We start from the raw sequence: 14110 nt of genomic DNA on the forward strand, positions 1-14110 counted from the left end.
AAAATAATATTGAGATTTGTATTCTTTTTGAGCTGTGGATTTTCAAATATTATAGACGTCATAGTACTGATTAATAACCCTTTATCAAAATCTGTTTGTTGTTGTGTTGCATTAGTTTGGGAATATTCAGGTTCTGTTAATAGACTAACAGTGGACTTTTCCATTTGCAGAATATATTGAATGACCAGCAGAGGCAGTGTTGCAGAAGATGATTTATCTGAGTTGCTGAACCCAAAACAAAACAAAAAAAAAAAGTTCAGCAGCTTTCGGCACGATTTACCAGTTTACATGGTGAGTCAAACTCTCAATTTACCATTTTGCTTGTCCTTAAAAGAAGTTCAATGCATCTGATGGCTCTCAGCTCCTTTTAGTGGGGTATTACGCAAGAATATTATTTGTCAAGACTGAAGAGATATGGATGGCGCCATGGTCATCAGGATAGCTTTTCAAAGATGTTGATTGTCTACAAGGCTGGCAATCCTACTTTAAATACTTGTTCTAACAATATGTCAACAGAGAAAATTAGTGTCTTTGAGGTTGAAATGAGGTGTCTTATAGTGGGGCAATTGACTTACTCTCGCATGGAGGGAAGCTAATTTAACCTTCCTACCTTCACACTGCATGTGTGACTCTTATACTCAAGAAGGATTTCTCTTTAGGAGAATCTGTGTTCTTGTACCTCCAGACCCCTTTCAAAACAGGAGCCCAATGCTTTCAATATTGCAGAGTCCTTTCCCATTACACCTCCCACTTGGCTTGCAGTCATAATTACAGATTGTTACCTAGTGCGGAATTCCTAATGCCTCGTTGTTCTGTGTAATTGTCACCCATGGCAATTGGTCAAATGGTGCCCTGACATCATAATGCTACTGCAGGATGTCATCTGACATGATGGCAAGCAATAGAATACATTTATCATGGTATTGAAATGGGTAGTAGGAAAGACAGGACTCCAGGCTGAAGGCAAAGATTGTGAGATTAAATAAACAAGGAAATTACATGAGATTTATTCATTAGTTTTATGGTGTCGGTGATCATAATATTCTCAGGTTCTCTATAGGTGAACTGATAGGGATTTGCAAGAATGAAGATGTCAGAATATGTTGTTTATAGCTTTTCTCATTCCCACTAACTGTAGCATAAACCTTCCTCTGTAAACTTATCAGATCACTTAATGGTCATTGGTGTACCATAACCTAAAAGAATTGCTGTGAGCAAGGTACGCTGTCACTTGGATAGCAATGAGATCTTTTTATCTACATTCTAATATAGGTGCTAGGGTTGTGTAGAGAGTGGTAGGAAAGGAGGATTGAGATTGACAGGTATGCTAGGTTGAAAATAATATTGAGATTTGTATTCTTTTTGAGCTGTGGATTTTCAAATATTATAGACGTCATAGTACTGATTAATAACCCTTTATCAAAATCTGCTTGTTGTTGTGTTGCATTAGTTTGGGAATTTTCAGGTTCTGTTAATAGACTAACAGTGGACTTTTCCATTTGCAGAATATATTGAATGACCAGCAGAGGCAGTGTTGCAGAAGATGATTTCTCTGAGTTGCTGACCCAAAACAAAACAAAAAAAAAGTTCAGCAGCTTTCGGCTCGATTTACCTGTTTACATGGTGAGTCAAACTCTCAATTTACCATTTTGCTTGTCCTTAAAAGAAGTTCAATGCATCTGATGGCTCTCAGCTCCTTTTAGTGGGGTATTACGCAAGAATATTATTTGTCAAGACTGAAGAGTTATGGATGGCACCATGGTCATCAGGATAGCTTTTCAAAGATGTTGATTGTCTACAAGGCTGACAATCCTACTTTAAATACTTGTTCTAACAATATGTCAACAGAGAAAATTAGTGTCTTTGAGGTTGAAATGAGGTGTCTTATATTGGAGCAATTGACTTACTCTCGCATGGAGGGAAGCTAATTTAACCTTCCTACCTTCACACTGCATGTTTGACTCTTATACTCAAGAAGGATTTCTCTTTAGGAGACTCTGTGTTCTTGTACCTCCAGACCCCTTTCAAAACAGGAGCCCAATGCTTTCAATATTGCAGAGTCCTTTCCCATTACACCTCCCACTTGGTTTGCAGTCATAATTACAGATCGTTACCTAGTGCGGAATTCCTAATGCCTCATTGTTCTGTGTAATTGTCACCCATGGCAATTGGTCAAATGGTGCCCTGACATCATAATGCTACTGCAGGATGTCATCTGACATGAGGGCAAGCAATAGAATACATTTATCATGGTATTGAAATGGGTAGTAGGAAAGACAGGACTCCAGGCTGAAGGCAAAGATTGTGAGATTAAATAAACAAGGAAATTACATGAGATTTATTCATTAGTTTTATGGTGTCGGTGATCATAATATTCCCAGGTTCTCTCTAGGTGAACTGATAGGGATTTGCAAGAATGAAGATGTCAGAATATGTTGTTTATAGCTTTTCTCATTCCCACTAACTGTAGCAGAAACCTTCCTCCGTAAACTTATCAGATCACTTAATGGTCATTGGTGTACCATAACCTAAAAGAATTGCTGTGAGCAGGGTACGCTGTTGCTTTGGTAGCAATGAGATCTTTTTATCTACATCCTAATATAGGTGCTAGGGTTGTGTAGAGAGTGGTAGGAAAGGAGGATTGCGATTGACAGGTATGCTAGGTTGAAAATAATATTGAGATTTGAATTCTTTTTGAGCTGTGGATTTTCAAATATTATAGACGTCATAGTACTGATTAATAACCCTAAATCAAAATCTGTTTGTTGTTGTGTTGCATTAGTTTGGGAATATTCAGGTTCTGTTAATAGACTAACAGTGGACTTTTCCATTTGCAGAATATATTGAATGACCAGCAGAGGCAGTGTTGCAGAAGATGATTTCTCTGAGTTGCTGACCCAAAACAAAACAAAAAAAAAAGTTCAGCAGCTTTCGGCTCGATTTACCTGTTTACATGGTGAGTCAAACTCTCAATTTACCATTTTGCTTGTCCTTAAAAGAAGTTCAATGCATCTGATGGCTCTCAGCTCCTTTTAGTGGGGTATTACGCAAGAATATTATTTGTCAAGACTGAAGAGTTATGGATGGCACCATGGTCATCAGGATAGCTTTTCAAAGATGTTGATTGTCTACAAGGCTGACAATCCTACTTTAAATACTTGTTCTAACAATATGTCAACAGAGAAAATTAGTGTCTTTGAGGTTGAAATGAGGTGTCTTATATTGGAGCAATTGACTTACTCTCGCATGGAGGGAAGCTAATTTAACCTTCCTACCTTCACACTGCATGTTTGACTCTTATACTCAAGAAGGATTTCTCTTTAGGAGACTCTGTGTTCTTGTACCTCCAGACCCCTTTCAAAACAGGAGCCCAATGCTTTCAATATTGCAGAGTCCTTTCCCATTACACCTCCCACTTGGTTTGCAGTCATAATTACAGATCGTTACCTAGTGCGGAATTCCTAATGCCTCATTGTTCTGTGTAATTGTCACCCATGGCAATTGGTCAAATGGTGCCCTGACATCATAATGCTACTGCAGGATGTCATCTGACATGAGGGCAAGCAATAGAATACATTTATCATGGTATTGAAATGGGTAGTAGGAAAGACAGGACTCCAGGCTGAAGGCAAAGATTGTGTGATTAAATAAACAAGGAAATTACATGAGATTTATTCATTAGTTTTATGGTGTCGGTGATCATAATATTCTCAGGTTCTCTATAGGTGAACTGATAGGGATTTGCAAGAATGAAGATGTCAGAATATGTTGTTTATAGCTTTTCTCATTCCCACTAACTGTAGCAGAAACCTTCCTCCGTAAACTTATCAGATCACTTAATGGTCATTGGTGTACCATAACCTAAAAGAATTGCTGTGAGCAGGGTACGCTGTTGCTTTGGTAGCAATGAGATCTTTTTATCTACATTCTAATATAGGTGCTAGGGTTGTGTAGAGAGTGGTAGGAAAGGAGGATTGCGATTGACAGGTATGCTAGGTTGAAAATAATATTGAGATTTGAATTCTTTTTGAGCTGTGGATTTTCAAATATTAAAGACGTCATAGTACTGATTAATAACCCTTTATCAAAATCTGTTTGTTGTTGTGTTGCATTAGTTTGGGAATATTCAGGTTCTGTTAATAGACTAACAGTGGACGTTTCCATTTGCAGAATATATTGAATGACCAGCAGAGGCAGTGTTGCAGAAGATGATTTCTCTGAGTTGCTGAACCCAAAACAAAACAAAAAAAAAAGTTCAGCAGCTTTCGGCTCGATTTACCTGTTTACATGGTGAGTCAAACTCTCAATTTACCATTTTGCTTGTCCTTAAAAGAATTTCAATGCATCTGATGGCTCTCAGCTCCTTTTAGTGGGGTATTACGCAAGAATATTATTTGTCAAGACTGAAGAGATATGGATGGCACCATGGTCATCAGGATAGCTTTTCAAAGATGCTGATTGTCTACAAGGCTGACAATCCTACTTTAAATACTTGTTCTAACAATATGTCAACAGAGAAAATTAGTGTCGTTGAGGTTGAAATGAGGTGTCTTATATTGGAGCAATTGACTTACTCTCGCATGGAGGGAAGCTAATTTAACCTTCCTACCTTCACACTGCATATGTGACTCTTATACTCAAGAAGGATTTCTCTTTAGGAGACTCTGTGTTCTTGTAACTCCAGACCCCTTTCAAAACAGGAGCCCAATGCTTTCAATATTGCAGAGTCCTTTCCCATTACACCTCCCACTTGGCTTGCAGTCATAATTACAGATCGTTACCTAGTGCGGAATTCCTAATGCCTCATTGTTCTGTGTAATTGTCACCCATGGCAATTGGTCAAATGGTGCCCTGACATCATAATGCTACTGCAGGATGTCATCTGACATGAGGGCAAGCAATAGAATACATTTATCATGGTATTGAAATGGGTAGTAGGAAAGACAGGACTCCAGGCTGAAGGCAAAGATTGTGAGATTAAATTAACAAGGAAATTACATGAGATTTATTCATTAGTTTTATGGTGTCGGTGATCATAATATTCCCAGGTTCTCTCTAGGTGAACTGATAGGGATTTGCAAGAATGAAGATGTCAGAATATGTTGTTTATAGCTTTTCTCATTCCCACTAACTGTAGCAGAAACCTTCCTCCGTAAACTTATCAGATCACTTAATGGTCATTGGTGTACCATAACCTAAAAGAATTGCTGTGAGCAGGGTACGCTGTTGCTTTGGTAGCAATGAGATCTTTTTATCTACATCCTAATATAGGTGCTAGGGTTGTGTAGAGAGTGGTAGGAAAGGAGGATTGCGATTGACAGGTATGCTAGGTTGAAAATAATATTGAGATTTGAATTCTTTTTGAGCTGTGGATTTTCAAATATTATAGACGTCATAGTACTGATTAATAACCCTAAATCAAAATCTGTTTGTTGTTGTGTTGCATTAGTTTGGGAATATTCAGGTTCTGTTAATAGACTAACAGTGGACGTTTCCATTTGCAGAATATATTGAATGACCAGCAGAGGCAGTGTTGCAGAAGATGATTTCTCTGAGTTGCTGAACCCAAAACAAAACAAAAAATAAAGTTCAGCAGCTTTCGGCTCGATTTACCAGTTTACATCGTGAGTCAAACTCTCAATTTACCATTTTGCTTGTCCTTAAAAGAAGTTCAAGGCATCTGATGGCTCTCGGCTCCTTTTAGTGGGGTATTACGCAAGAATATTATTTGTCAAGACTGAAGCGATATGGATGACGCCATGGTCATCAGGATAGCTTTTCAAAGATGTTGATTGTCTACAAGGCTGACAATCCTACTTTAAATACTTGTTCTAACAATATGTCAACAGAGAAAATTAGTGTCTTTGAGGTTGAAATGAGGTGTCTTATATTGGAGCAATTGACTTACTCTCGCATGGAGGGAAGCTAATTTAACCTTCCTACCTTCACACTGCATGTGTGACTCTTATACTCAAGAAGGATTTCTCTTTAGGAGACTCTGTGTTCTTGTACCTCCAGACCCCTTTCAAAACAGGAGCCCAATGCTTTCAATATTGCAGAGTCCTTTCCCATTACACCTCCCACTTGGTTTGCAGTCATAATTACAGATCGTTACCTAGTGCGGAATTCCTAATGCCTCATTGTTCTGTGTAATTGTCACCCATGGCAATTGGTCAAATGGTGCCCTGACATCATAATGCTACTGCAGGATGTCATCTGACATGAGGGCAAGCAATAGAATACATTTATCATGGTATTGAAATGGGTAGTAGGAAAGACAGGACTCCAGGCTAAAGGCAAAGATTGTGTGATTAAATAAACAAGGAATTACATGAGATTTATTCATTAGTTTATGGTGTCGGTGATCATAATATTCTCAGGTTCTCTCTAGGTGAACTGATAGGGATTTTCAAGAATGAAGATGTCAGAATATGTTGTTTATAGCTTTTCTCATTCCCACTAACTGTAGCAGAAACCTTCCTCCGTAAACTTATCAGATCACTTAATGGTCATTGGTGTACCATAACCTAAAAGAATTGCTGTGAGCAGGGTACGCTGTTGCTTTGGTAGCAATGAGATCTTTTTATCTACATCCTAATATAGGTGCTAGGGTTGTGTAGAGAGTGGTAGGAAAGGAGGATTGCGATTGACAGGTATGCTAGGTTGAAAATAATATTGAGATTTGAATTCTTTTTGAGCTGTGGATTTTCAAATATTATAGACGTCATAGTACTGATTAATAACCCTAAATCAAAATCTGTTTGTTGTTGTGTTGCATTAGTTTGGGAATATTCAGGATCTGTTAATAGACTAACAGTGGACTTTTCCATTTGCAGAATATATTGAATGACCAGCAGAGGCAGTGTTGCAGAAGATGATTTCTCTGAGTTGCTGACCCAAAACAAAACAAAAAAAAAAGTTCAGCAGCTTTCGGCTCGATTTACCTGTTTACATGGTGAGTCAAACTCTCAATTTACCATTTTGCTTGTCCTTAAAAGAAGTTCAATGCATCTGATGGCTCTCAGCTCCTTTTAGTGGGGTATTACGCAAGAATATTATTTGTCAAGACTGAAGAGTTATGGATGGCACCATGGTCATCAGGATAGCTTTTCAAAGATGTTGATTGTCTACAAGGCTGACAATCCTACTTTAAATACTTGTTCTAACAATATGTCAACAGAGAAAATTAGTGTCTTTGAGGTTGAAATGAGGTGTCTTATATTGGAGCAATTGACTTACTCTCGCATGGAGGGAAGCTAATTTAACCTTCCTACCTTCACACTGCATGTTTGACTCTTATACTCAAGAAGGATTTCTCTTTAGGAGACTCTGTGTTCTTGTACCTCCAGACCCCTTTCAAAACAGGAGCCCAATGCTTTCAATATTGCAGAGTCCTTTCCCATTACACCTCCCACTTGGTTTGCAGTCATAATTACAGATCGTTACCTAGTGCGGAATTCCTAATGCCTCATTGTTCTGTGTAATTGTCACCCATGGCAATTGGTCAAATGGTGCCCTGACATCATAATGCTACTGCAGGATGTCATCTGACATGAGGGCAAGCAATAGAATACATTTATCATGGTATTGAAATGGGTAGTAGGAAAGACAGGACTCCAGGCTGAAGGCAAAGATTGTGTGATTAAATAAACAAGGAAATTACATGAGATTTATTCATTAGTTTTATGGTGTCGGTGATCATAATATTCTCAGGTTCTCTATAGGTGAACTGATAGGGATTTGCAAGAATGAAGATGTCAGAATATGTTGTTTATAGCTTTTCTCATTCCCACTAACTGTAGCAGAAACCTTCCTCCGTAAACTTATCAGATCACTTAATGGTCATTGGTGTACCATAACCTAAAAGAATTGCTGTGAGCAGGGTACGCTGTTGCTTTGGTAGCAATGAGATCTTTTTATCTACATTCTAATATAGGTGCTAGGGTTGTGTAGAGAGTGGTAGGAAAGGAGGATTAAGATTGACAGGTATGCTAGGTTGAAAATAATATTGAGATTTGAATTCTTTTTGAGCTGTGGATTTTCAAATATTATAGACGTCATAGTACTGATTAATAACCCTTTATCAAAATCTGTTTGTTGTTGTGTTGCATTAGTTTGGGAATATTCAGGTTCTGTTAATAGACTAACAGTGGACTTTTCCATTTGCAGAATATATTGAATGACCAGCAGAGGCAGTGTTGCAGAAGATGATTTCTCTGAGTTGCTGAACCCAAAACAAAACAAAACAAAAGTTCAGCAGCTTTCGGCTCGATTTACCTGTTTACATGGTGAGTCAAACTCTCAATTTACCATTTTGCTTGTCCTTAAAAGAAGTTCAATGCATCTGATGGCTCTCAGCTCCTTTTAGTGGGGTATTACGCAAGAATATTATTTGTCAAGACTGAAGAGATATGGATGGCACCATGGTCATCAGGATAGCTTTTCAAAGATGTTGATTGTCTACAAGGCTGACAATCCTACTTTAAATACTTGTTCTAACAAAATGTCAACAGAGAAAATTAGTGTCTTTGAGGTTGAAATGAGGTGTCTTATAGTGGAGCAATTGACTTACTCTCGCATGGAGGGAAGCTAATTTAACCTTCCTACCTTCACACTGCATGTATGACTCTTATACTGAAGAAGGATTTCTCTTTAGGAGACTCTGTGTTCTTGTACCTCCAGACCCCTTTCAAAACAGGAGCCCAATGCTTTCAATATTGCAGAGTCCTTTCCCATTACACCTCCCACTTGGTTTGCAGTCATAATTACAGATCGTTACCTAGTGCGGAATTCCTAATGCCTCATTGTTCTGTGTAATTGTCACCCATGGCAATTGGTCAAATGGTGCCCTGACATCATAATGCTACTGCAGGATGTCATCTGACATGAGGGCAAGCAATAGAATACATTTATCATGGTATTGAAATGGGTAGTAGGAAAGACAGGACTCCAGGCTGAAGGCAAAGATTGTGAGATTAAATAAACAAGGAAATTACATGAGATTTATTCATTAGTTTTATGGTGTCGGTGATCATAATATTCCCAGGTTCTCTCTAGGTGAACTGATAGGGATTTGCAAGAATGAAGATGTCAGAATATGTTGTTAATTGCTTTTCTCATTCCCACTAACTGTAGCAGAAACCTTCCTCCGTAAACTTATCAGATCACTTAATGGTCATTGGTGTACCATAACCTAAAAGAATTGCTGTGAGCAGGGTACGCTGTTGCTTTGGTAGCAATGAGATCTTTTTATCTACATTCTAATATAGGTGCTAGGGTTGTGTAGAGAGTGGTAGGAAAGGAGGATTGTGATTGACAGGTATGCTAGGTTGAAAATAATATTGAGATTTGAATTCTTTTTGAGCTGTGGATTTTCAAATATTATAGACTTCATAGTACTGATTAATAACCCTTTATCAAAATCTGTTTGTTGTTGTGTTGCATTAGTTTGGGAATATTCAGGTTCTGTTAATAGACTAACAGTGGACTTTTCCATTTGCAGAATATATTGAATGACCAGCAGAGGCAGTGTTGCAGAAGATGATTTATCTGAGTTGCTGAACCCAAAACAAAAAAAAAAAAAAAAGTTCAGCAGCTTTCGGCACGATTTACCAGTTTACATGGTGAGTCAAACTCTCAATTTACCATTTTGCTTGTCCTTAAAAGAAGTTCAATGCATCTGATGGCTCTCAGCTCCTTTTAGTGGGGTATTACGCAAGAATATTATTTGTCAAGACTGAAGAGATATGGATGGCGCCATGGTCATCAGGATAGCTTTTCAAAGATGTTGATTGTCTACAAGGCTGGCAATCCTACTTTAAATACTTGTTCTAACAATATGTCAACAGAGAAAATTAGTGTCTTTGAGGTTGAAATGAGGTGTCTTATAGTGGGGCAATTGACTTACTCTCGCATGGAGGGAAGCTAATTTAACCTTCCTACCTTCACACTGCATGTGTGACTCTTATACTCAAGAAGGATTTCTCTTTAGGAGAATCTGTGTTCTTGTACCTCCAGACCCCTTTCAAAACAGGAGCCCAATGCTTTCAATATTGCAGAGTCCTTTCCCATTACACCTCCCACTTGGCTTGCAGTCATAATTACAGATCGTTACCTAGTGCGGAATTCCTAATGCCTCGTTGTTCTGTGTAATTGTCACCCATGGCAATTGGTCAAATGGTGCCCTGACATCATAATGCTACTGCAGGATGTCATCTGACATGATGGCAAGCAATAGAATACATTTATCATGGTATTGAAATGGGTAGTAGGAAAGACAGGACTCCAGGCTGAAGGCAAAGATTGTGAGATTAAATAAACAAGGAAATTACATGAGATTTATTCATTAGTTTTATGGTGTCGGTGATCATAATATTCTCAGGTTCTCTATAGGTGAACTGATAGGGATTTGCAAGAATGAAGATGTCAGAATATGTTGTTTATAGCTTTTCTCATTCCCACTAACTGTAGCATAAACCTTCCTCTGTAAACTTATCAGATCACTTAATGGTCATTGGTGTACCATAACCTAAAAGAATTGCTGTGAGCAAGGTACGCTGTCACTTGGATAGCAATGAGATCTTTTTATCTACATTCTAATATAGGTGCTAGGGTTGTGTAGAGAGTGGTAGGAAAGGAGGATTGAGATTGACAGGTATGCTAGGTTGAAAATAATATTGAGATTTGTATTCTTTTTGAGCTGTGGATTTTCAAATATTATAGACGTCATAGTACTGATTAATAACCCTTTATCAAAATCTGTTTGTTGTTGTGTTGCATTAGTTTGGGAATTTTCAGGTTCTGTTAATAGACTAACAGTGGACTTTTCCATTTGCAGAATATATTGAATGACCAGCAGAGGCAGTGTTGCAGAAGATGATTTCTCTGAGTTGCTGAACCCAAAACAAAACAAAAAATAAAGTTCAGCAGCTTTCGGCTCGATTTACCAGTTTACATCGTGAGTCAAACTCTCAATTTACCATTTTGCTTGTCCTTAAAAGAAGTTCAAGGCATCTGATGGCTCTCGGCTCCTTTTAGTGGGGTATTACGCAAGAATATTATTTGTCAAGACTGAAGCGATATGGATGGCGCCATGGTCATCAGGATAGCTTTTCAAAGATGTTGATTGTCTACAAGGCTGACAATCCTACTTTAAATACTTGTTCTAACAATATGTCAACAGAGAAAATTAGTGTCTTTGAGGTTGAAATGAGGTGTCTTATATTGGAGCAATTGACTTACTCTCGCATGGAGGGAAGCTAATTTAACCTTCCTACCTTCACACTGCATGTGTGACTCTTATACTCAAGAAGGATTTCTCTTTAGGAGACTCTGTGTTCTTGTACCTCCAGACCCCTTTCAAAACAGGAGCCCAATGCTTTCAATATTGCAGAGTCCTTTCCCATTACACCTCCCACTTGGTTTGCAGTCATAATTACAGATCGTTACCTAGTGCGGAATTCCTAATGCCTCATTGTTCTGTGTAATTGTCACCCATGGCAATTGGTCAAATGGTGCCCTGACATCATAATGCTACTGCAGGATGTCATCTGACATGAGGGCAAGCAATAGAATACATTTATCATGGTATTGAAATGGGTAGTAGGAAAGACAGGACTCCAGGCTAAAGGCAAAGATTGTGTGATTAAATAAACAAGGAATTACATGAGATTTATTCATTAGTTTTATGGTGTCGGTGATCATAATATTCTCAGGTTCTCTCTAGGTGAACTGATAGGGATTTGCAAGAATGAAGATGTCAGAATATGTTGTTTATAGCTTTTCTCATTACCACTAACTGTAGCAGAAACCTTCCTCCGTAAACTTATCAGATCACTTAATGGTCATTGGTGTACCATAACCTAAAAGAATTGCTGTGAGCAGGGTACGCTGTTGCTTTGGTAGCAATGAGATCTTTTTATCTACATCCTAATATAGGTGCTAGGGTTGTGTAGAGAGTGGTAGGAAAGGAGGATTGCGATTGACAGGTATGCTAGGTTGAAAATAATATTGAGATTTGAATTCTTTTTGAGCTGTGGATTTTCAAATATTATAGACGTCATAGTACTGATTAATAACCCTAAATCAAAATCTGTTTGTTGTTGTGTTGCATTAGTTTGGGAATATTCAGGTTCTGTTAATAGACTAACAGTGGACTTTTCCATTTGCAGAATATATTGAATGACCAGCAGAGGCAGTGTTGCAGAAGATGATTTCTCTGAGTTGCTGACCCAAAACAAAACAAAAAAAAAGTTCAGCAGCTTTCGGCTCGATTTACCTGTTTACATGGTGAGTCAAACTCTCAATTTACCATTTTGCTTGTCCTTAAAAGAAGTTCAATGCATCTGATGGCTCTCAGCTCCTTTTAGTGGGGTATTACGCAAGAATATTATTTGTCAAGACTGAAGAGTTATGGATGGCACCATGGTCATCAGGATAGCTTTTCAAAGATGTTGATTGTCTACAAGGCTGACAATCCTACTTTAAATACTTGTTCTAACAATATGTCAACAGAGAAAATTAGTGTCTTTGAGGTTGAAATGAGGTGTCTTATATTGGAGCAATTGACTTACTCTCGCATGGAGGGAAGCTAATTTAACCTTCCTACCTTCACACTGCATGTTTGACTCTTATACTCAAGAAGGATTTCTCTTTAGGAGACTCTGTGTTCTTGTACCTCCAGACCCCTTTCAAAACAGGAGCCCAATGCTTTCAATATTGCAGAGTCCTTTCCCATTACACCTCCCACTTGGTTTGCAGTCATAATTACAGATCGTTACCTAGTGCGGAATTCCTAATGCCTCATTGTTCTGTGTAATTGTCACCCATGGCAATTGGTCAAATGGTGCCCTGACATCATAATGCTACTGCAGGATGTCATCTGACATGAGGGCAAGCAATAGAATACATTTATCATGGTATTGAAATGGGTAGTAGGAAAGACAGGACTCCAGGCTGAAGGCAAAGATTGTGAGATTAAATAAACAAGGAAATTACATGAGATTTATTCATTAGTTTTATGGTGTCGGTGATCATAATATTCCCAGGTTCTCTCTAGGTGAACTGATAGGGATTTGCAAGAATGAAGATGTCAGAATATGTTGTTTATAGCTTTTCTCATTCCCACTAACTGTAGCAGAAACCTTCCTCCGTAAACTTATCAGATCACTTAATGGTCATTGGTGTACCATAACCTAAAAGAATTGCTGTGAGCAGGGTACGCTGTTGCTTTGGTAGCAATGAGATCTTTTTATCTACATCCTAATATAGGTGCTAGGGTTGTGTAGAGAGTGGTAGGAAAGGAGGATTGCGATTGACAGGTATGCTAGGTTGAAAATAATATTGAGATTTGAATTCTTTTTGAGCTGTGGATTTTCAAATATTATAGACGTCATAGTACTGATTAATAACCCTAAATCAAAATCTGTTTGTTGTTGTGTTGCATTAGTTTGGGAATATTCAGGTTCTGTTAATAGACTAACAGTGGACTTTTCCATTTGCAGAATATATTGAATGACCAGCAGAGGCAGTGTTGCAGAAGATGATTTCTCTGAGTTGCTGACCCAAAACAAAACAAAAAAAAAAGTTCAGCAGCTTTCGGCTCGATTTACCTGTTTACATGGTGAGTCAAACTCTCAATTTACCATTTTGCTTGTCCTTAAAAGAAGTTCAATGCATCTGATGGCTCTCAGCTCCTTTTAGTGTGGTATTACGCAAGAATATTATTTGTCAAGACTGAAGAGTTATGGATGGCACCATGGTCATCAGGATAGCTTTTCAAAGATGTTGATTGTCTACAAGGCTGACAATCCTACTTTAAATACTTGTTCTAACAATATGTCAACAGAGAAAATTAGTGTCTTTGAGGTTGAAATGAGGTGTCTTATATTGGAGCAATTGACTTACTCTCGCATGGAGGGAAGCTAATTTAACCTTCCTACCTTCACACTGCATGTTTGACTCTTATACTCAAGAAGGATTTCTCTTTAGGAGACTCTGTGTTCTTGTACCCCCAGACCCCTTTCAAAACAGGAGCCCAATGCTTTCAATATTGCAGAGTCCTTTCCCATTACACCTCCCACTTGGTTTGCAGTCATAATTACAGATCGTT

The sequence above is a fragment of the Lissotriton vulgaris genome, chromosome 11, assembly GCF_964263255.1.
Source record: "Lissotriton vulgaris chromosome 11, aLisVul1.2, whole genome shotgun sequence".
NCBI classification, from domain to species: Eukaryota; Metazoa; Chordata; class Amphibia; order Caudata; family Salamandridae; genus Lissotriton; species Lissotriton vulgaris.